This window comes from Mus musculus, chromosome 10 (genome assembly GCF_000001635.26).
Source record: "Mus musculus strain C57BL/6J chromosome 10, GRCm38.p6 C57BL/6J".
NCBI lineage: Eukaryota > Metazoa > Chordata > Mammalia > Rodentia > Muridae > Mus > Mus musculus.
The window spans coordinates 73,482,000-73,505,161 of record NC_000076.6 but is presented as its reverse complement, the minus strand read 5'-3'; the positions used below and the strand labels follow the sequence as shown (position 1 = coordinate 73,505,161).

The window sequence follows — 23,162 nt, the reverse complement described above, 5'->3', positions numbered from 1 at the left end:
CAGAGTGGCTGTACCAGCTTGCAATCCCACCAGCAATGGAGGAGTGTTCCACTTTCTCCACATCCTCCACCATCTGCAATCAAGCACTCTCATAGAAGCAGGGGGATGGGATAGGAGGTTTGAGGAAGGGAAACTGGGAAAGGGGATAACATTCGAAATGTAAATAAATAAAATGTCCAATAAATAAATAAGTTAATTCTCCAGCAATAGATTCCATGTGTTCTAGGACACATAACTAGTAAGTTTTGAGGAATATAAATAAAAAACATGGGTATTTCAATCCTGGTTGATTGGTTGATACAGGAGATTAGAAAACCATCCAGTACCTGTGGAACACACATATTTAAAGCCAGGAATAGGCTTTGTCAGTTCAAAGGCTTAGCAAGAATAGAAGATCATATATTTGTGAACAAGGGTAAGCACTGTGGGAACTCGCTCACATCCATAGGTTCCCAAATGGCTCTTCCACAGGGGAAGCTGACCAGGAGCTTGGATTCTGATAGACAATGCTATGAAGCAATGGTGCATTGGGGATGATTTTAATTCATGAATTCATTCTAGCAATTCTTTCTAACACATTCCATTTTAAGAAAGAAATCCTGGGGAACTGAAAATTTCTTATAATCTTCCTCTCCCTAAGTAAGGGTCTAGATGTAGCCATGGCTCCCAAGTTTCCATGCATTTGCTGATACTGCATTTTGGAAATAAGGAGGGTCATGTTCTCATTTATTATTTCTAGATTTTGTCTTGAAATGTTTGTCATAGTGAAGAAATATTGAAGAACTATATTTTATTCACATAGATAACATGTTATATAATATATATTTCATATATAATGACTTACTATTATGATAGATATATTCAATCTAATATTTGCTGAATATTTATGCTAAAATATCAGTGTCACAAATTTCCTACATTCATTTGCTAGTCTTCTAGTAAGACACATGAGGTTTTATTCTCCTACAACTTACCCTATTTATAATCACATTGCTGTCTATGTGATCCTTTTTGTTTCAGATATTTTTTGCACCTTTTCTCTTCCTTATCAGTCATAACACAGATGTTTTTTAATTTGTAGTACACTTCAAAATTCTTATTGTATTTGTTTTTATTGTATATGTTTGAGCATTCAAACTTATTTTTCTAATTTCTTGAAGTACAAGTTTAGATGATCAAGGTGAGCTGTTTCTTCTATGGGAGCTAGCAAGATGGCTCACAGGGTAAAGGTGCTTTTTGGAAGCCTGACAACCTGAGTTTGCTTTCCCAACCTCACATGGTAGAAGGAAGAACCATTCCTACATGTTGTTTTCTCACGTCCATACATGTGTCTTATATGTTCCTGTAATAAAAATGTTAAAACTTTCTTATTTTTATGGTTATGCATGTAGTGATATGATATCTCTCAAAAACTGTTACAGGAGGTTCCCATACATTCTGATATCTTGTTTTTCATTTTCCTTTAGTTAATTATCATTAGTTAACAGAAGTTAACATCTAGAGTGGGTTTTCTCAGGTTTATCTAGTCTTAGGTCTACTTGCCTTTTTGAACCTGCCATTATGTTCTGTAAGGTCTTGGAATGTTTCAGATGCTATTTAGACAGTGTTCTTTTATTTTAAATCTGGCCCATCTGCACTCCTTTCCATCTTTCAGCCAAAATCACAAACCTAGAGTGTTCAAACACCGTGGTTTCCCAAGTTAAGGGTCATTCAATGTTCCATATCTACAACCATTTTTCTGATGTTCAGATATGACAACTCAAACAACTTCATCTGATTGGTGCCAAAGAGCAACCAGGGAAAACAAGAACAGAAAACAGGAATAAAACAGAAATAAGATGTTCACAAAAATATGAGATTGAAACACTTTATCCCATTAAAAATGCTGTATATTTCCTTTAAAAGCCTTTAGATGTCACTCCAAATAGGTTTTTTTTCCCCAATGTAAATTTTGGTAAATTCAGCATCAGCTAAAGTAGAAACTATCTTCTGATACTACATAACTAATTTAAATAATGCTAGCCATCATTGACACTTTCCTTGATGTAAAAAAAAATGTTATTCTAGCAAGAGCAAGAAGCTTTTATTCTATAAGATATATTATGATAAAGAGAAATATATATGACTTACACCTTAACTGTTGATCCAGCAAGTTATTTTTTGTAAGTTGCTCAAAATTAAATAGAAAAGGGAATAGATACAAACATTACAAAGAGTAAGAACATCCAAATAAAGAGAGCTCATTACAGAGCCATTTCTACCTTAAAGAAGAAACTATTGTTCATAGCATAAGAACTATGGGCCCTTTCTATATTTAAAGACATGTGTGCTGTGGACATCTAATCCACTTTTATTAGCTGTACTTTAGGAAGCAATTACCCAAGAAAGACCCAGTTGGGTCCTTATTAGGTTCAGACATTTTATTATTTGCACATAAGCTTATGTCCCCTCCATTCTAAACATGAGTTATAGCAAAATGCATTTAGGAAGCACTCTGCATTTGCAGCTCAGAACGGTGAATGAAAAGAAAATCAGCAGAGAAAAACAATGGTCATCTTGTCTTAGGGCCTCTTGAATTATTTCTCTCCATTCCCTTGCTTCCCTTCTGGCAAACAGTTTTAGTAACAGATCATGGAATTGTGCAAATAAAGACTATTAAATCTAGATAGGAATCTGGCTTATCACAAGAACCGGATGGTATTAACCTTTCCAGGCTTTTAGTAAAGCTTGGAAGGTGAATGGCATCATTTTGTTGTATAGTTTGTCAAATACAAAGTATAAATTTTTATGTTCTCATTACCAAGGCAACTTGAGGATCAGTTTTATATATAGAAAATAAATTGATGGAGGATAATTTATAAGTAATATAAACAAGTTAAATATATCTTAATAATATGTGCTTATGTTTATTTTCAGGTCTTACATATCCAGCATATGATTTGGTTACAGCAAATTGAATTTTCTGACTATATAAGTTTTCTGAGGGTTAATCAAATATATAAAAGTTCTAGGAACATGAGGAGAATATTATCCAACATCTTCAGAAGAAAGTCATGTTTGTTCTCAGTCATCATATGAAATGTGGTCAGCATTTTAGGGAAGTGGGAATCTAATTTTCAGGGTGATTCCAATACATAGACCTTAGGTAGGTGCACGGATAGGGGTCTGCATTGCACCAGCTCACTCATGAAGGATTAATGCGGCCTCCTAGCAATGTTGTTGAAATGGGAGAAGCATAACCACTCTACACATTTGCCTGGTAATTTTTCATAATCTTGAACATATACCCACTGTAGAACATGCAGTTCAAAAACAAATGAGAAGTAGACAATATAGAAGTCGTCCTTAAAATGTTCATAGGTGCAACAAATAAAATATGGCCAACTTAGAAACAACCAAAATAACTATTACAGGAATATCTACAGATGTCAGTTTACTAACATATTGAAATTCATAGGAAGTTAATTTAAAAATAAGGGGCACAGGCAATAAGATAAATAATTCAGACACAAATAATCATGACAATGGGCCAATATCTCCTGAATATGTTATGTTTTATTCTCACACTCATAAAATATGTACATTGCCCATCTCTGATAAAGCTTTTCTGCTATAGTCTACAATCTCAAATAAAATCAAGTGGACCATTCTTTGGGCTCTAGCCTTCTAATGTCATGAAGTTGCATTGTGTTTTACCTAGGGAGGAAGGCTGCTCACAGAAAGGGTTTTCTATAGCAATCACAGCTCTGACGGTGTTTTCCCTAGAGTGTATGTTCCCTTAGATGAAGGTATTTTCATTTTCCCATATGTGAATGAAAGGGGAATATTGTGCAGAGAGACAAGAAATTGTAAACATATACAAGGTATGTTTCCACACATAAAGAATTGTTTATCCCTAAATTCCATCAAAATTGAGAACGCTGACATCCAGGGACTATTGACAGTGTAAATGGTAGCAAAAGCATTGCACGGGCTGTTGCACTCTCCAGCATGATCAGACACTGACACAGTGACCTGCACCAAGGTCTAAGTCAATCATTCTTAATCAATATAGTGAATGCATAATAGCTGCTCACTGCAGAAATATAAATTTGCTTAAATATTTAATTATCGAAAATAAGCTCACACTAAGGATTTTTCTTTTGTAAATCTTTACTAAAATCCAGGCCATTCAATATCAAAAGAATGATGCTTTGGATAATACCTTCAGTTCAAAGTAAATAGAAAGGAGTTGTTGATTCTCCCTGAACCACTGAAAATTGCACCTTTTAATTGGACAATACTGCAAGGCCTTGACCTTGTGGCAACTTCCACTAACTCAGCAAAGTAAAGATGGAGAATATCTCTGGATGGAAGCTAGGTGAATACCAAGAGTTTGGGTGTTCAAACAAGTTCCAAATCAAGTTAATTACATGCTGGAGAAAAAGAGACCTGGATCTAGTTACAAGGTACAGGGTATAAAGAAGGCAAAGTGGGATGTGGAGATTGCTTCGTAGGTGACATGTTCCCCTCACATGGAGGAGGACCTAAGATCCCAGAACCCTAATAAAAATCTGGTCATGGTAGTACACACATGAAATCTGAATCAGTCTCACCTGTTTAGTAAGCCCAGGCGAGTGAGAGATATTATCACAAAACAAGATGGACTGTGCTACAGTGTAAATGTTTCTTTTATTTCCTCAGATGAAGTGATCTCGTGAGAACCATACCCAAGCTGTGTGATTATATACCCTGGGTTGAGTCCAGAGCATTTCATTCTCTGTTCTAACTATTCCTAGGCAGAGGCATGGCAGCTTTTTGCCTCCATACAATCTAATTTTTCAAGCTGACAGATTCAATCCACCTTGTCTTAACTACTGACTGAATTGCTCTGTCTGACCTCATACTAACTTAGGCAATCTGTTCCAATCTTCTGGCCTCTTCTCATTCTCTGGCTCATTCTGTCTTCACCTGTGTCTAGCTTGTTCTCTATATAGCCTGTCTCTGTAAAACCCTGTTGGTAAAAGCTGCCATATACACACCAAGCCACTATGACCATTTCTCTTTCTCACTGCTAATAAGGAACCTCTCTTCCTCTGCTGTTCTTGTGTGAGTTGGGCACACCCTATCTCTGACTCATTCTGTCAAGTCTTTCTCAGATTTGTCACTTTGTCTGCCCCTCCATTAGAAAGAAGTCACTTTCAATGTGGCTGCTTCCTTCTACAATCTAACCTTAAGTTCATTGTTAAGGATTAAAGTGTATAATAAGGACATGCCAGTATTCCTGCTGGTTCATAGCTTTGGATATGATCCCTTGCCAGAGCAGCCATGTTGCTGGATAAAAATTCCTCTACAGCCAAGGAATGACAGCTGAGGTTGAACTCTGGCCTCCATATACACAAACATATATACACATTGTACATGCACATTCCCAGAAATGTATACCTGCAACACGCATATATAACACAAAAAATCCTGAAATTTGAAAAACCGAGTCTCTGACATTTTTAACTGCAAATGTGTCACTTATATTTGTGGATTTAAAAGCTAAGAAATAAGGATAGTCATTAGACAGAATCAAGAAATGAACTAATAATAGATATTTGTTATAATGTTTTCTATATTAAATATTTTATACTATTTCTTCATGTTATAAATGCATTTGAGTAATTTAAATTTCACATATTCTCAAAAGATATTTTAATAGAGACAGACAACCACATGTGTGATCAAATATATGTCCTATCTAGAAACATGTTCACTATGCTAATTTCATTTTCTTATGTTTTATATTTGCTTCTAGCTAAAGTGTACACCATGGGTAACATGACAAATACTTTTGAACTAACAAAATTCAATATTTGACTATATGAGATCTGAGATTTAAAAATGAGTGTAACTATCAGAAAATATTGGTAAAAGTATGCATTTATAGAAAACATTCAATGATATATCACTTCTGAATACTTAGCATATTGCAAAGATAATAGAGTCAGTATTTTAAAATACCCTTTATAATGAAAAACAGCAAATATGAATTAATAATATATCAAGTATTTTATTTGAATGAACATTCAAAGGTCAAGTTAAATTATTTAAAAACCTTCCTTAATATTTACATACTTAGCCACACTTTTAAATGACTATAAATTACATGTGTTTGGAGAATGTAAAGCTTGAAATTATTTATGGTTTACCTACTCATCTAGAGTTTTTGATGAAATTATAATCAAAACAATGATTGATCTCTAATAGTACAATTACAATGAAATATAATGCACTATAAAGGTAATGGAAAGCATTATATAATATACATAAAATATACACACCAAGTCACACAACATGTCTACATGTTTCAAACAATCAAGGATAAACTGTATCTTCTAAGTTTTTTGCCAATTCAAGATATAGAAATCCAACATTGTGGTATATGATATTAATTGATAAAGTATTGTATAATAGAATTTTCAGGATCAAGGGAGAAATGTTGATAAGGTAAAAATTCACATAGCAAGACTGGAAAATTATATAAAATTATCATAGAATTTTATCCAGTGTTCACTGCACAATGTCTGCATAAAATGAAAATATTAAATTTTATTGTAGGGATGAAATGTTTGCATGTGAACTGCAGGGTATTTAGATACTAGGATGTCATAGAGCATTCATACAGGCTTATGAATGAATAAGCCTCCCCTCCTCTCCCTTGCCCTCCCCTCCCCTCCCCTCCCCTCTCCTCTCCCCTCCCCTCTCCTCTCCTCTCCTCTCTTCTCCTCTCCTCTCCTCTCCTCTCATGTCTTTTGTCCACTTGACCTTTCTTCTTCTTCTCCTCCTCCTCTCCTCCTTCTCCCTCTTCTCCTCCTTCTTTTCTTCCTCTCCTCTTCCTCCTTCTTTTCTTCTTCTCCTCCTCCTTCTCCTTCTTCTCTTCCTTCTTCCTCCTCTTCTCCTCCTCTTTTTCCTTCTTCCTCCTTTCCTCCTCCTCCTGCTTCTCTTCATCCCTGTCTTTCCATCTTGTTCTTTCTTACATGATGCTCTTCAACTCTGCAATTAGTATTTCTTATTCCACACACTTTTGGTAACTCACAAGTAATAATCACATTTTTTTTCTAATACATTTTTCTAAATATGGCCAACCAAACGAAAAATTCTTCCCTGATTCTACTGGTCTTATTATCCCCCCCCCATTGAATCTCCTTCCATAAACACATTTAAGATTAAAACAAAAGGCATCATAACAGGACAATTATTCCATATGTCATTGTGATGAGGAAAATAACCATTATGTAGATTGATCTCTGCTTGAATATTTTTAAAAATAAAATTCCTTACTACATTTTAGGAAAAGAATGACAAAGTGCAGCATATGAGGCAAGGTGTACATCATATATCCATGGAGATACTGAAATTATGTCAAAATCTAATAAGAACATTTATGAGTAGACCAGGAGAGAGTCAGTCTCATAGGAATTTGAACTGGGTAGCATAAATCCAGTGGGGATGAACCCATGGCTGAAACGGAATTAAAGTAGTTCTGCAGCACTGAGCTAGGACCTACTCTACAGAGGTAAATCATCACCCCAGTCCATTTAAATTAATGCAGAACATTTAAATTTATAGCACAGAGAAGGGATCACCTTCTTCTCAGGGTCAGCCTCATGATTTCACAGTAGCCTGTAGAGATTAGTATGAAAGTTTAACCTTTCAGATCCGCAATTCAAAGTCAATTACAGCACTCACGTTAGGTAGCATATAAACTTTCCCTGTGCAAAACGTGTTGCTCTTTTTTTAACTGAAAAATCTATGTGAGCAAATTTTGCAAAGTGAAGAGGGACAGAAAGCTGGTGTGGGGGCAATCTCTCTCTCTCTCTCTCTCTCTCACTTTATATATGTGTATATATATATGTGTGTATATATATATATATACACATATATATACATATATATACATATATATACATATATATACATATATATACATATATGTATCTTCTCTAACAAATACACAAACCTCTCCTCATATGTATAGAACCTGTAATTATCTTTGTAAAGAAGTCTATTTCAACATTTTCTTTAGTAAGAATTACACAATGGTTTCTCAACATGATTTCATGGAATTGACTCCTATTGGAACAAACTACATAATTTTAAGATCAACACTGATTATGTGTGAAAGAGTGAGAATTTAGCTCAGAGCAAGTGTAATTGTCATGGAGGCACTGAAGGCAACTGTATTACTTACTGCACAAAAAGCACAGTTGATTTTTAGCTTTCTACCTTAAAAGTTCTCAAATAAACAAAACAAATACAAATCCTAAATGTGCTTACAAGTGAGTAGTGCAGCTCAAGAACATTATCTTGTATTAGCTGGTTCATGCAGATTTAACCAAAACTAGATGGTTGTTTATAATATACTGGAAACAGAATGGCTTCTCAATGGATAGCTTTGAATTTATTCAAATGTATATAAATGCATCTTAAACTACTAAAAATTCTAATACATGTTTATTGGTTTTCATGTAAAATAGGTTTAGTTATATTCAATGAGATCTTTAAATTCCTCTATAGTTATGCACATATATGTTTTCATCTATCTGTCTGCCTATTGATCTATTATAAGCTTGTATATTAGGTGTCAAGATATAGTTGAAAAGCAAAAGTTATAAGTAATATCTTATAAAAGGTGACTTTTTGATAGGTGTTGGAAAACATTTATTTGATAAGGACAATCTATGTTGGAACTAAGAGAAAAAAAATATTTAAAATGGGCCTGGAAATCAAAAGAAAATGTATGCTTTCATGTGACTGGCAATTCTAGGTTTTAGGTTTCCAGAAGAATTCATTTCACTCTGGGACAGGAGGAACACCACCCTCACCCCCTGGGGTCTTCTTTCTCATAGGTACTCTTTCTCAGTAGTCTCCATGGGGAAGTCCTGGTTCTCTTAGCTTCTGTTCCAGCTTCAGAGACTCAAGAACTTTTCTTACACACGTTCTCGCGACCGGCCAGGAAGAACGCAACAAACCGGAATCTTCTGCGGCAAAGCTTTATTGCTTACATCTTCAGGAGCCAGAGAGCAAGAGAGCAAGAGCTCTATTGCTTACATCTTTAGGAGCCAGAGAGCAAGAGCGCAAGAGCAAAAGCAAGAGAGCAAGAGGGGAGAATGGCGAAACCCCGTCCCTTTTAAGGAGAATTATTCTCCGCCTAGGACCTATTACTCCTTGATTGGCTGCAGCCCATCGGCCGAGTTGTCGTCACGGGGAAGGCAGAGCACATGGGGTGGAAAACTACCCTTGGCACATGCGCAGATTATTTGTTTACCACTTAGAACACAGGATGTCAGCGCCATCTTGCAACGGCGAATGTGAGGGCGGCTCCCCACAAACTGTGATAAGACACTGACTGGCTAGAAAAACAGCATATTCTTGTTTATAAAGTGATGAGCAAGAGGACATTGTGCACATAAGTTAAATGAAAGAATTATGTGAAGTTCAAACAGGGTACAGGTAGCAATATCACCAGATCATTCACACACACACACACACACACACACACACACAGAGAGAGAGAGAGAGAGAGAGAGAGAGAGAGAGAGAGAGAGAGAGAGAGGAGGGTATTGAGGCACAGTAGAGATTTTCAAAATTTTACCAATCTAAGGAAGTCTAGAGTAAGAAAACCTGTATTAAATGGGAAACCATTCCTATGAGTATAAAATTTTTATGCAAGATATTTTGTCTACTAAAAGAATTCAAAATAATCTAGGCTTTGGACACTGTTAACTTTATTTCTCATTTTTACATTCCTTAAGTTTTGTTGATCAAATAGTCAAATAAAATAGTTGCTGAATTTATCCAATTAAGGGTTAAGCCACAGATCTAGGAATTCTCTCAGAGAAAAATGTGTTCCTTATTTCATAGCCTACTAATTAGCATAAAATTAACCATGAAAAATGAGTGATTTAATATGTTCATAAAGGAGGTTTGTCCCTTTGGCATGGTGTCTCCATAGGAAGGGGTGATTATAGTCTTTTAATTAGCACATGCCATTGTGACAATAGTGTATAATATAGACACCAGAAAGTCAGAATATTTTAATGAAATGAAGTACTCCTTGATGGCATAAAAATAAGAACAAAAGGGAAGTACATTTAAAAGTTTTCAGACACAATAGGCCTCAAATTTTATTAGCTTTAGCCCAGCAAGCAAGCACACAGATGGGTATAATGTCAGTAATTTTTACAGGGAAAATCAGAACCTATATGTTAAACTATGAATATTCTGGATACTAAATGAGAAAATCAAAAACCAATGCGTGTTTGGGTAGGGGTAACTGAATCTCTTCGGAACCTCTATTTCTTGTTAGCTGTCACTGTCTGCATTCCATCCCATTTTGAAGTCAGATGACAGCATTTTCAGAACAACATCAGTGTTGATCTAGTAGGGACAAGGATCCCACTGGCCTTGTGGGAATCTTACTGATTTCTCTTGTAAAACTGAATGAGGAAAAAAATATGTTTTCAAAATAATTTTTTAAATATATATATATATTAAAATGATGTATATGTACTTGTCTCTCTGTGCGTATATGCCCATGAGTACAGGTGTCTGAGGGGTACAGAAGAAGGCATCTGATCAACAAGGGGAGGGGAATTACAGGTGCTGGTGAGTCACCTGACCTTGATGCTGGGAATTGAACTTGTGGCCTCTGGAAGGGCAGCAAATGGTCTTAACCACTGAGTCATCTCCTCGGCCACTCTTATCTTCCTTACGATAAAATATTCAAAGGAGAGAAAAGTCAGAGTTTTCAAAAAACAAAAACATATCTTTCACTTGAAATTGTCTCATACTGTACAGTAATATTTATCATATCTCAGATCTAGAAGTGGGACTGGCTTACTGAAACTCCATGTAAGTAGTTGGTAGTGTGGAGGCACTTTTCGCAAATTACAGAAAATGAAATTTATTTTATTTTACAAAACTTTGCGAATAGTCTCTGTAAAATTAGAAAGAATGGAAAGCTGAAATATAAGCTAAGTATTGCCATGTGTGTTGGTGTACATACCAAAGTTAGAAAGAATGGTTCAGGAGGATTGCTCTAAGTACAACGGAAGCCTTAGAAATATTTTCTAGTAAGTAGTTTAAATGTATTTTCCACATAATATGCTTGATCATATTATTATCCCTCCCCCAACCTCTAGACTCCCTCCACCCAACTTCATGTTCTCTTGATCTCTCTCTTTTTATCTCTCAGTCTCTCAAAAAAAAAAATAACACAGACACACACACAGAGACACACACAATATCTACATATCTGGAGTTTGTTTTGTGTTGACCAACTACTCCTGTACATGGGACCTGCCTTGGAGTGTTGATACACCCAGTGAATGTCCACTGGAGAAAGCTGAATTTTACTTTCCCAGCAAGTATTATTTGCAGATATCGTTTTTGGCTCAGAGTGGGACTATTATGTCTACTTCCCTTTCCCCATGCTTAAGTTTTTCAGGCTTGAGTCTTTTGGGCTTTGTTTATGCTGCTTCCGACTCTATGAGTTCCTATGTGTACTCACAGTCCTATTGTGTTTGGAAGATGCTCTTTTCCTGGGGTATACCAGCTCCTCTATCTCTTATAATCTTTCTACCCACTCTTCTGCGTAGATCTCTGAGCCTTGATGGGGGTTATTGTAAAGACATGAGATGGTCAAGAGCTTAACACTACATAGGTTATGACCCTAGGGGAAATCCTACTACTATTTTGCTAAAGGAACATAGCAACAAAATGACTTCTAATGATATTCTGCTCCATCCATAGGGCAATGCTTCAATCAACATTTCTTGCAATGGATGGAATTAACATGGATACCCCCGAATGGGCAATATGCAAGGAATGAGAGAATCTGGAGCACTCATTTTTAACCAAATTTGTTTAAAATGAACAAAATATTTTATCAGATGGCCTAAAATATGAAAGTGTCAGAAATTTAGTATCTCGTTATTCATTCAATAATCATGAGCTTCAAGATTCATTAATGGGTAAACACACAAGACAGTGAGCAGCAGACAGTGACTATTATCAGTTTACCAGTTACATATCTATGCAATAAGCAAGGAAGTTATACTCCTATGTCTCCAAAAAAATTAGTACATTCCTTTTTCAAATTTATTCTAACATAGTCAAAGCCAAGCTAATAAGAACCCACATTGCCCAGGTATTATAGATCAAATGTAAAATAATTTTAAGGTAAGGGTAGATCATTTTTTAAACTAACATGATTTCTAATAATATAGTGATTTACCAACAAATTACTTGGTATTTACAAAGTTTCCATCTACAAGATATATTACAACTGATGGTATAGAAAGAAACAAAGTTTCTAATTTTGAAAGAGTTTGAGAGTTAATAAGAGTGATCTAAGTAAGTGGATGCTGAAAACTCACAAGAAGGGGTCTGTTGATTATGTATTTCTTACCAGTGACACCAAGAGTTAAGTCAAAGGAGTAAGACATAATGGGTAAAGTTCAGTAATATAATATTCTGTGGATGGGAAGGAAGGGCTCATCAGCAGAGCTGTTGGAAACCTTCTAAGAACAAAACATTTAACCTACACCTGCTTAGTTATGTCCCTCCAAATGAGCCCAAGCGAATCTGGGACCCAGCGTGCCCACTAGGTCATTCTTCGTCTGTGCCTTAACTTGGCATCACAAAATATGGAAGACCAGTAGCAGTTGTTGCAGTGATTATGTAATGAAAAACAAATTATGACAATCACCTTCCTCCCTCCTTCCCTCCCTCCCCGCCTCTGTCCCTCTGTCCCTCCCTCCCTCTCTTCTCACCTCCTCACACCCTCGTTCTATGCTGAGGGTTGACCCCAAGGGCCTTGTGTGTGCTAAGCAAATTTTAATGAGTCACATATCTCCAGTCCATTTGTAGGGAAGAATTCAAAATTAAAATTTGTGAAAAATAACATTGTTTTTATTTTTACTTAATGTGTGATAGTTATGTTCAATAACTATGTGCACTTGTTAGCTTTCAATGTTTCCAGGCTCCCAGCAATCTTCTAGGGTGAATGCATAGTGAAACACAGTGAGAGCAGTCATGAGACAACCCAAGAAATTGGCTATAAATGTAAGTTCATGAGAGTTTATGTACAGGTTCCTGAGGCAAGAAGATTTGCCTGAATACAAATTAGTATGCAGGCATGGGCACAGAATATCACCCAAAAACGTGTGCTGGGCAAGAATCCAGAGATGAAGGCACTAGCCCTCTTCAAATGCCCAACTCTTTTGTCGAATAAAAATGACTATTGTCCCTAACCTCAATGCCCTGTTGTGAGAAACCATAGAGCACATGCAATTTCCTAAAAACACTGCCAACGCTAAGCATCTGCCCGTGCTCAGATACAGAACTGTAAGACTGACACAAAGGAATCCAAGCTTACCCTACACACCACAATTGCTGCTTTCACAAACAGACACTGAAGGCTTGGTTCTGTAACTGCTTCTGTGAGTTCACCTAAAAGACGGAACTAGAAAAATAATGCACACTAACCTGACCATTGTACTATTATCTGTGAGTCCATAAAAATCAATGCCAGGCTTCTGCAGCATCCCAGGATGCAGGGCTGTGTGTAACTTTTCCCAGCGTTACATCAACTGTTAGCCTAGCCTTTCCCAGCATCCCTGATGGGAGAGTGCACTCTTCTATTTCCCAGCATGACATCATCTGAGAGCTCAACTTTACCCAACATTACCAGGGTGATGGGAAGATGCTATTCTCAGCATGAGCGCTCTGGATTCTTTGGATGACTTTGCTTCCTCTACTAAACAAAACTTTTATTGGGTTGCCTGCTGTGTTTGTCTATAAACTTGTATTGATGAGATCAAGAACCCGCACAGAAAGAGATATGATCTCCCCAGTTCACTGCATCTATAGCATTGTAAAGAATAAACTATGCTTTTAAAAGCTGAAAAAAAAAAGAGAAAGAAATAAGAAACCCATATAAACAGAAAAAAACTAGGGACATACTCTTCAATAAAGGGAATTTAAATGATGGCGTATTGTTGTTTGGAGTCTGGACTATAGAAGTTCAATGGGCTTAGCTTACCACTCCCTTGCTTAATAGGCACAAGCAAAGAGGATGTCTAGAGCCACACTGTATCCTGGTTTAGGAATCTTTGTAATGTGCCAATGGCCACTCTGAAGCAGATTCCTAGTGGGTATGTGGATGGAGCTATTGAAAACAAAGTTTTCATTCCATAGAATCTACAAAATGAATAAATACTTACAAGAATTTCTGGTGTAAACTGTTAATATTTTTAGTCTGATCAATTTCTCTTAACACAATATGTCAAATCAATATGAACTATCAATGACAAGTCACCTCCACTTCTCTGCCCAGGAGACTCATTAAAGTAATTGTTCTCTGACTAGCCAACAAGTGAGTTCACCTAATGGTGAGCTTAGAGTAAGGGTTAGTCACAACCTCTTCTATAAATCAAAACAAAACAAAGCCCCAACAAAAATCTCACATTGTTTCCTCTTAGTTCTTACAGCAACAAAATGGCACATTCTTGCTCTTAGCCACAGGGAGGAAAGAGACAGGATGTCAGCATGCAGATATATTAGGCATAGACGTGTACAGTTCATGCTGCCACTGATAATTTGGGGGGGGGGGAGCCCTAACAAATGAACCTGGTAAATCCTGGAAGCACATGCTTCCCATTCGTTGTGGCAATGACTATCTATCTATCTATCTATCTATCTATCTATCTATCTATCTATCTATCTATCTATCTATTTATCATTGCATATCCAGGTGCCCACACTGCAGTCCATGGGCACAGCCAAATCATACCCAGCTGGGAACCAACTAGGGATAATGGCTATGAACTCTGAGAACCCTTGCTGCAAAGACTATAGGGAGACATTAAGAAAATACCTACCCTGAGGAGAATTAGTGCCATTCACCATTATACGCAGTAGTGAACAAGCTGGGAAGTCCCTGGAGGATGTGGCAGCATTTGATGACTGTAATCTTTGAGCTCTGAAGCCATCAGGGCTCTCTTTCCTTCAGGCTAATTTCCAGCTTATTTGATCCCTCCAAGTAGTACTATTAGGTGATTTGACCTAGTATTTCACAAAGCAAAATTGTTTTTTCATTCCCAGAGAAAGATAACTTGTAGCCATTGTTTGTTTGTTTGTTTCATGAGTTAGAATCCAGATATCTCTATGCAGGCATACCATGGCTCTCTTCAACTGTAGGATGAACTCCACTCTCTGGCAGTAGAGCAACTTTCTCTAGTTTCAAACATCGGCAGCCCGTGCTTGCTGGAATCTGAATCCTTGTCAGGCTGATAGTGAATTTCCTCTAGATGTGGGATATACAACAGTGCTTAGTCAGCACAGCTGCTACAATGGGCTAGGTCAAAGGTAAACACATCGACGGAGGCAGAGCATATGGCGCCTTTATTGAGAACATTTACATCTTCCAGTGATGGTGAGCAAATTCTCAAAGTGACATCACCAAGCCCTTGGTCAATCTTTTCCTGAAGTTTGAAGCAGAAATTCTGAAATTTTTACATTGGAGCAAATTAATTCACCTCAATATTTGTGCCAATTTGAGTTATACTTATTTTCACTTTAAGACATCTTAACCATGTGTGAAAATAGTCACTATTTATGAATAAGATATGAAACAAGTTAGCTAAGTATATAACACATGATATTTAAATTATTATGTATCTATTTTATTCTTGCCTCATAAAAATTCATATTTAAAATAACACATAGACACATTTGTATAACATATATATCTTTGGGCACATACTTCACAATTTATAGAATTATGTATTTAATTAGTGACGATAAGTGTCACATTTGGCTTTGTGATAAAATCTGTGAATACTAATTTGAGATTCTTCTGCTATGTTATTAAAAACAGATATAATAATATTTAAGTTAATTGGCAGGCAGTATGTGGAACAGGCAATAATTAATATTCTACACTTCCAATATCTTTAGCACTCTTTGTAAGTGGGAGCTTTCTCCTCACCTTTAGTGACTCCAAAATCAGATCACCCAGTGACCTCCTTCTCGTTTTGATATCAAAACCTCATGGTTCACCCAAGCTAAATAACAACCAGTTACATCTGGTGGGCCTTCAGAGTGTTGGGGGTTAGAGATAAAAGCTTAGGAACAGATGAATTTATAGAAGCACTAACAACATAGTACCTAATACTGTGATCGAATTTAGTTCAGGTTTGGCAAATACAAAATGGGTGGTGGGTACTGTCAGATAGTGGTAGTCTTTCTCTAGATTTTTAACCTGACATCTCAGTGATGTAGAAGGATGATTTGCGCGTGGATCCTGCCTAAGACAGAAAGAAAGGAGAACAGGTGGGGTGGGTGGGAGAAGAAAGCCTCTAGTGTTTTGTTGTTGATGAGGCAATTGTAAAAATACCACCTCATTTGGGCCTTGCAACAGAACTGCAGAGTGTGAAGGGCAACTATTATTATTCTCATTTTAGAAGTGATGAAAGAGCTTGGAGCCCTGTGTGGCTAAATGACTTTAATAGAGCCAAATAGCCCCTAAATGGTGAATTTGGGATTATATTTCAGATCTTTTTGATGGCAAATCCCTCTGAAGTCTTATTCTATTTTGCAGTTATAATGCACCACTCATAAATAAGTATTAAATCTAAAAAGATGCTAATATGGTTTCAAATGGAGATGCTATTGAATATTTTATAACATCTCTCTCTGACAGGATCAGCTGGTGTCATTTAGATCTGACACGCCTTCGCTTTCTTTCCCTCAAAAGACAATTGATTCCCTTTTTTTTTTTGCTTTCTCGTCATAAAAATTTATCAGATTGTATTTATCAAGCTGTGGAATGGATATGCTATAGATTGTCTGAAATCATCTTTCACACATCCAAAAGTCTCATAAAATACATCAAGACCCCTGTAGGAATCTGTAGGTATCCTTCCCTCTCTCTTCTTCAACAGGAAGGACAAAGTCAGGAGTTGCTTTCCCTCCCATGAACCTATGCTCATGTGATCTATTTCTGGACCACAAAATACAAGTGAAAATGCATGTTACTCCCCCTGGGACCTTTGGTCCTCCTATGGATAAGAGGATCACATAGTTGGAAGATCCATTTCTTCCCTCCTTTTTTTTTTTTTTTTGATTGAATGATGATTGATTGATTGATTTTCAGTCTTATGTGGGATCAGAGGCTGTAGGGTGCTGCAGTCTACAGTGCTACACTACATTCATTCACTACTGGGATATTCAAGCAATGATCGGATGCTCCTTGAACACTCAAAATGACTATAGCATGTAGCACCCTAAACATACAATGTGAGTGACATAATTAAATACTGTGAACATGTACCCTCCTGAATTCCTTCCTCAAAGACTTAGATACTGTGGACATGGCATCCTTCCTCACAGACTGCCTGGAAAGCTACCCTGCTTGCATTCCTCAGAGCCTGGCCTTCCTTTCAGGTACCCTGCTGACACAAACTTGTCACTTCATATTCTACTGCCTAGTGACTACTGGAGATCAAGAAGGGGCTGTCAGAGCATCACCTCCTCAAAACCATTATCCACCCCTGTGCAGAGAGGCCTTCTCAGGATCCTTTCTGTAGTACCACAGAAAGGATGTAACACTTCTAGCAGAAGTTGCCAATGAAAAGTTATTTCCTATTATTGGGGGAGTGGAGCCTCACAAAGTATCTATACAGAGATCAGAGGCAAATTTATAGCAGCTTGTTCTCTCCTTTAACCTCATGGGTTCTGGGGAGTTGACTCTGGTTGTCAGATTTGGTGGCCTGTCCCTTTACCTGCTGAGCCCACCTTGTTAGACCGTTCGTTTCAAATTATCCTTTACATGAAGCCTTGATTTCTTCCTACACTAGAATTTTTTCATTTGCCATCAAAAAGATCTGAAATCTAATCGCAAACACACCACGTACACACATTCCCCTGAGGTTTTAATATCACAGGTTTTATTGTAGCCTCCTTGGTCTCCCTGCAAATTTACTACCATGGCTCCTGGTAGACCCTGCAGGTCCCTGAGGGTGGGCTCAACCTGTGAGGGTTTTCCCTTTAAACAGAGCTGAGGATGATCTGAAGACCACCCTCACCAGGTTTCAGAATTGGGTTTTCTGCAGAAATCGATTCCTAACCCCACTGGTTCTTTGTAGGTATATAGCACCCAAGAATGCTATTATAGACATAAGCATGGTTTCCTATGAATTCTAAGCATTAGAAAGTTTTCTCTTATGAATAAAGAATGATTTTTTTCAGTATAGATACATTTGGAGTTCCTTTTGAGTATCACTCACGGGCATGGAAAATATAGCTCACAGCTCAAATCTAGCCCTCAGCTGCTTTGGTAAAGTCTTCCTGAGACATAGGCATACTCGTTTGTAGAAACTCCATGGTTCATATTTATAAATCCTGTGGCTTGTTTAACCCCAGAGGCTGTGTCTTCATTATCAAAGGGGAGGCAGGGAGGGAGGAAGCTGATGCTTACATTGTCCTTGGAGTCAGTTCTCTTCTAGCATCCCCATCTCTCACAGGTGAACACAATGGAAGCTAATGGAGTAAAGGGTTCCTGAGGACTCCTGGTTGGCATCTCTCAGCATCCTTGTGTCCTTATATAAAACTCTCTATGATGGTTTGACAATATTCTGCCTTATTGGTTTGTTATCCTTGACCAGTTAGCATAGCTGAGAAAACTAGTGCTAAAACTTATTGATATGCACTATTTTAAATACATTTCCTGTTACATAAATTTAATTATCATATGATTTTTTTCCAGTATAGATAATCTAGGATTCCCCCTGCATATCATTCAGAGGCATGGAAAGTATAGAACACAGCTTGAATCCAGCCCTTGGCTGCTGTGGTAAAGTATTTCTAGGACACAGCCATATTTTTTTGTAGAACCTCGTTTGCTCAGATTGCATTATAATGGGATAATTTAAAGAGTTAAATAAGATATGAAATCTACTATGATTTTAAAAGGTTAACTAATATAGTATCTGAAAAGAAAAGAATATCAGTGAGGTTAGGTAATTGAAGAATTAATTTATCATTGAGGTTTCTGCACTGTCACTGAACTCTCTCCCCTTAACTGTGTTCTTCCTAATTAGCTACTTAATAGTGCCTAGAAATACAACAACTGCTCAAGGGAAGATTTTCTTTATATTAAGATCAAGACAAAAGCAAACCAAAGCAAAACAAAAAAAATATTGTCAAAAATCTCTCATTTTATATTTTATGAAATTTATTGGGTTTGATACATTCATACAAGGTCTTGTCTTTTATTTAGAGAGCATCTAACACACACACACACACACACCTACCACAAGTGTGAAGTGAAAAGGCATACACAGAGAACTATAAACATCATTCTTCCGCAGTTAGAGGAGTGTGAACCCTCAGTGTGAAAGGGTTCTGTGAGGGCCATTCAGCTAAGAAGCCATTTTTGCAGATCTGGTTCCTTTTCTAAGATTTTTATTTTTCAGTGAGAAGCACACACACACACACACACACACACACACACACACACAGAGAGAGAGAGAGAGAGAGAGAGAGAGAGAGAGAGAGAGAGAGAGAGAGAGAGAATGCACACATGCTCTCAAGTATGAGGTCAGTATTTCAGAGGCAGAGGAGGTTGCTGGATCCCTAGACCTAGAGTTACAGGTGTTTGTGAGATAGGATGCATGACCTGGGAACCTAATTCTGTCTACAAGAGTAACAAGCACTGTAATTGGTGGTCCATCCTCTAGCCCTGGTTCATCATCTGCTTCTGTACCTAGCCAGCTGGTCACCCATTCCTTCGCATGCAAACATACAACCTTATAATTCACAAAATATTCCTAAAACAATAAAGTATCCACTGTATCATCTAATTTCAATGTGCTGAGACAACTCATTAAGAACCCACTGTGAACTCTAACCAGCAATAAGTATTTTAGGGCCTGGATTTGTCCCTTTTCAATATTTATTGCGTATATCTGCATTTCTTGTGATCCCTTGAATTGAAAAATAGTCTGAAATATGTTATTGTTTGGAAGCTTACATATTTTTCCACTAAGAATGGAAGTTATGGTTGAAGCCCCATGCTTCCTCTCCCTGTATTCAACAGTCAAGTAAGGGCAGTCCATAGCCTGAAAAGTGGAGGACATCTTTAAATTGGATTTATGAGTGGAGATAAATTATTTCAAATCTTTATCTTCAAAATGTTATCAGTTCTTCTACAAAACACCATCCTCATGAATGGTGGATTCATTTGTATAATAGGCAGCATATGTTCAACTATTAAATTTGGTGATTTTTTAAAGATGTTTAAAGCAAATTTTTAGATTTTTTTTCATTGTAAAATGACAAATTATGCCTGTATACAATAAAGGAATTTTTTTAATATAATGGGTAATTTCTGTATATTCATATCTGCATAAACTCAAATATCACAAACATTCTGTGGTAAGAACATGAGAACTCTTCCTGTTACATAGTATGTTCTTGCAGAAAAAGCCTGCCTATTCTACTTGAGGCACTATGGATTAAAAGGTTCTTTCTTACTCTATTTTGGTTTATTTAAATTATCACGAGACAAATAGATTGTTTCCTCTCACCAGTGCTGTGGTAGGTGAAATGGTATCTTAATTCCTATTTTGTGATTCGAAGGTTCCAAGGCCACTTCTCCAGTTGAATCATGGGCCTCACTTCAGAAACACATAATAGCAAATTGATTTCCATCCAAAAAAAAAAAAAAATGTCAAAGCTGGGCCTGTAACACTTGGCTGTGGTTTTCTGAATGACCAGCTTCAAAAGGGACAGTGGACCTGACAGTTCCTTGACACCCTGTGATAGATGCATGGCTTCTCCTACGTTACCACTGGGATGTGCTCCAAGACAATGACCGAATCAATGGAGCATAATAAATCTAAACAGAGTGGAAGGTTTGCTTATTCTAAATGTACAATAGGAGATATTTCACTCCTCTAGAGAAAGAGGTTGGTAAACTCTCTGATTAACTCTCCTTTCTTCTTTCTGGCTTTAGATGAATCAGATAAAAATAAATCTACTTAAAGATCTTTCAACAGTACTACAAAATTAACTTCTGGACACAGTGAATAAATTTAGTGGGAAATAGTGGTCAGTGTATTGTTTTTCTTCTTAGGGGGAGAAAAAAGTTCGTGGAGGAGGTTACAACTCCAAGGAACCATCATCACTGCTCACCTTCCTGTCTTGTCCCTCTGTCCTCAACGGGTCAGGACTTCAGCCTTTTGTAATGAAGGATGCCTCCATCATCCTAAAGAGAAAGTTTAGTAATGATCAGTGTCTCATTAAGAACAAATTTGCTATGCACAGAATATGACAGTTTCTTATTTACTTGCACATCGTATTTATGCTTGAAATAAAGCATTACCAACTATGAAGAACCCATCTTACAACCCTAAATGAAACGAAAGGGAAACTAAGTAGTCGTCGGGGGTGGATAGAGACAGGGAACTGGGCAGCGGAGGGGAGGGGGCAAGTAGGAGAACTGGGATGGGGATTAGGTGTGGAGAGGGGGAAGGGAGAGGGCTGAGCTTTGAGACTGGAAATCAATGGGAGACATCTCTGGGACTGTCTGGAGGCCTGAGATAGGGGGAGGATACAGGGATTCTATGGGGGTGACCCTTGCTGAGATACCCACCAGAGGGGGATATAGAGGCTGCCACCTCCTGTAACCAGGCAGGACTTCCAGAGAAGGGAGTGGGATATCAATCCACCCACCAAACCTTCAACCCAAAATTTGTCTGGCCTACAAGATATGCAGGGATAAAGATGGGACAGAGACTGAGAGAACAGCAATCAATGACTGCCCCAACTTGAGACACCTCCCATGGGAGAGGGCAAACCCCTGAAACTATTAATGATACTCTGCTATGCTTGCATACAGGAACCTAACATAACTGTCTCCTTAGCAGCTTCATCCAGCATCTAATAGAAAGAGATAGAGAGTCCCACATTTGTAGCAAATGTGTAGCTTAATATTCATATGGACTCCCTATGAGTGGAGCAAGGACTGTCTTGGTCTCTGTTCCCTGGCATTGGATCCACCTCCCCTTACATGGACTGCCTGGTAGGGACTCAGTGAGAGAGGATGTGCCTACTCTGCTGGGACTAGATGTCCCAGGGTGGGGTGGTTTTCAAGGGGATGTCCCCCTTCTCTGAGGAGAGGGAGAGGGACAATGAAAGGAGGGAATTGTAAGGATGGTACTGGTAGGAGAGTAGGAGGGCTGTGATCTGAATGTAAAGTGCATAAAAATAAATAAATTATTGAAAAAACAAAAACAGAAAAAAGAAAAGAAACGTTTGAAACAGAAACTGCGAATCAGCTTATTTGAAACTTGGCCCAGGGCAAACAGACTATCAAACAGGTTCTAGGTTATGTTTGTGTTTAGAAAATGAAAATGTGCTTCCCACTGGAAATCTTTGTAAGGACAGAGTCTGTCTATCTGTCTGTCTGTCTGTCTATTGCTAGTAAGGAATCACAGAATAAGTTCTTCTCAAAACATACCATTTTGTGGCAGTTTGTTTTTCACCCAGAAATGTAATTAGAAACCACGAGCTTTACCTTTGAGGTAGGGGATGAGGCTCGTTCATGTTCAGTGCTTACACAGGACATGTATAGGACCCTGGCTTCACCATCAATATCACCAAAAGTTTAAAAAAATTAAGTCCAATTATTTCAAGATTTACTTATATTTGTGTGTGTGTGTGTGTGTGTGTGTGTGTGTGTGTGTGTGTGTGTGTGTGTAAGCGTGGGAATGTGGATATGAGCATCACTTGAGGATGCCAGGAGAGTCAGATCCACTGGAACTAGAATTCTAAGTGGTTGTGATCACATAGGTGCTGAGACTAGAACCTGAGTTCTGAAAAAGAGCGGCTCTCTCCAGGCCCTCTATCTAAATTTTGATTTAAAAATTAATCATCCACTACTGTCATTACTATCTCATTCTTTCCAATAGATTGTTTGGATAAGGAGAAAAGAATCTTTGGTTACCATGAACTGCTGAATCGAAAGCATTTTAGCTATGATTATTATTATCCTACTAGAATCATTACAGGCCATTGCTAAACAGAAATTGTCAGTGATAGATGAACAAAACCTGTGTCTTGTCTTC

At 37.5% G+C, this 23,162-nt stretch overlaps 1 protein-coding gene across 14 annotated transcripts in view; it reads right to left on the bottom strand.

Moving 5' to 3' along the window:
- Positions 1 to 23,162, bottom strand: part of Pcdh15 (protocadherin 15) — a 1,553,555-nt gene that overhangs the window by 1,144,670 nt on the left and 385,723 nt on the right. For all 14 annotated transcript variants that reach the window (XR_001779427.2, XR_001779431.2, XR_001779430.2 and 11 more), the window contains one exon: positions 21,229 to 21,301. The gene's annotated coding sequence lies outside the window, so the exon portion shown is untranslated. The remainder of the gene's footprint in view (positions 1 to 21,228; positions 21,302 to 23,162) is intronic.